The sequence below is a fragment of the Euprymna scolopes genome, chromosome 5, assembly GCF_053919585.1.
Source record: "Euprymna scolopes isolate OS-2025 chromosome 5, ASM5391958v1, whole genome shotgun sequence".
Taxonomy (NCBI): Eukaryota; Metazoa; Mollusca; class Cephalopoda; order Sepiida; family Sepiolidae; genus Euprymna; species Euprymna scolopes.
Window position 1 is genome coordinate 133,285,425 of NC_136486.1, and position 2,210 is coordinate 133,287,634.

General features: G+C 34.8%; 1 non-coding gene across 1 annotated transcript; it reads right to left on the reverse strand.

Moving 5' to 3' along the window:
* Window positions 1–1,718: 1,718 nt before the first annotated feature.
* Window positions 1,719–1,790, reverse strand: Trnam-cau (transfer RNA methionine (anticodon CAU)). Its single transcript has one exon. It is a non-coding gene; the product is annotated as a tRNA-Met (tRNA).
* Window positions 1,791–2,210: the final 420 nt, after the last annotated feature.

The window sequence follows — 2,210 nt, forward strand, 5'->3', positions numbered from 1 at the left end:
ATGTCATTTTCACAACGATGTAACCTCCGACCTTCTTCGGGTGTATCTTGTCGAATTCAAGAATGTTTCTGTCGAACTCGGGAATTTGGACAGAATTTCGAGTGGAACCCTTTATTTATGTTACGGGGGGGGCGGTAGTATGCTCTCATTCAGCCAGCCATGATTGGATATAACTCCTAAGTAATTCGCAGTTGTGTTTTTCGGTCGCCCACACTGAAAATTGAACCTTTAACCTTCAGGAGAATATCAATTTATAATTGATTTTTCCAATTACTTTAACCACGGCTCTTTGTGGCGAAAACGTTGTGAAAATGATACTCAAGATGAGAACAGTAGTTCGAAGAATCCAAATAAGACGAAGAGAAATATTTTGTAATGTTATTTATAGCAAAATCACATCAATCACACTCTTATATTCAATCTATGGAGCTATTTATTTATGAAAAACCTGTTTTGGTTGCAACAGGCCCTAATACCCCACATTCAAGGATGTTTTTGCGACTTTTCTGAACCCATAGTCTAATAATAATAACGAGCCGAACTCGTGGAAGTTCCATGAAACTAGAAATATATTTAACCACCAAATATGTTTTAATAAAGAGGATAATTTTTTGGAAAGCGTAAAAAAAACAAAAAAAAACAAAAAAAAAAAAACCCAACAAAAAACAAAAACAGTTTGTTTGGACGTAAAAAACGATAGCACACAGCAAATATGAGTTTATTAACATTTCTATGAAAATAGTGTCCATCGTATTTTAAATATAGAACTGACCCAAAATGAGATAAATTAATTAATTAATAAACACTCAGAAAATAACATTGTGCTACATAGTTCAATACAAATAATAAAATCACATTGTAAGAGGCAATCTTTAATTTGCTCTTTCAGTCTAGCACCTCTTGGCAGACAATGTTTCCTCCCCCCTTGTTCCTTTTGAATGTTCCCTTTTTAAATAATGTTTCGTCGACTTTTTTCTTCGGTGAAGAATCGCTGCATGTCAAAAGTACTACGAGTTCCTTTCTCACACTATTACACCAATAATCATATGCTATTGTTGTAATGATATTCGAAAACGAGGCTACATCAAATGGAGGTCACTCTCATATTTTTGTCCACGATTGCCAGATTGGTCTTTTTGAAGCCAAATTTTGTAAATTTGACTTTAAAAAAAAAAAAAATTTTTTTTAAGCGGTTTGACTTTCAAAAGTTGTATTTGGCCTTTATGAAAGTGTAACGAAAAGACTAACCAAAGAAGAACTAAGTAGAATATTATATAGATGATCCAGCATTGGCATATGCCCAATCTTCCATCTACGGTAACTGAATTGATGATATAAAGTCTATAAATATTTAATTATTTGTACCTAAATATGGAGAGTAGAAAGTTGACCTCGTGTTTATTTTCGGCAAGATGTCACCGACCTCCAACATATAACCTCTGGTATCCTAAAATGATCGCCTTTCTGTATTGACCAAGCTTAACATCGCTCAAGTCCGGTAATTTAATGAGAACTGATGCGTCAACATGATTTTGTCTTGGTTTAGCGAAACTTGCGTGGTTATAGCGCCATGTGAGGGGAAGAGTAACCGGGACATTTAGGAATATAATTTAAGTTTTCGAAAACAAAAACAAAGAACAAAAAACAAACAAAAAAAGACTCTTTTATTTTATCAGTTAATTATTTATTTCCATGAAGAAAGAAAAAAATAATTTCGTTAGCAGAGCGTAGTTTCGATCTACGGACCTCTGGGTTATGGGCCCAGCACGCTTCCACTGCGCCACTCTGCTCCACGGAGAAAGTATCAATTAATTTAATTTTATTTTTATCGTCCTCTCAACTTAAATGAAAGTAAATCATACTTTCTTCGTGAAGGCTGGCCAGTCGCCAATTCATATGTTTGCAACGAAACAGATCGACGCAGAATCAATACTGAAAATATCCATACGCGTATTTCGTCATTAAAACATTTCCACAGTACACATGACCGAAATAATCTATATTTTTCCTGCATCTCTCCGCAAAATTAACCCAGTTAACTAAACACACGGTGACAATTGCGGTATAAGTTCATAATATATATATACTAGCAAAAGTACCCGTCGTTGACTGGGTTCAAAAACAGCCTACAGAAAATGCCCCTGATTTATGAAAGTATGATAGGTTATGAAAAGGAAGGGTTGTAAAGAGGTAGCTTCGAATTTGGGGGT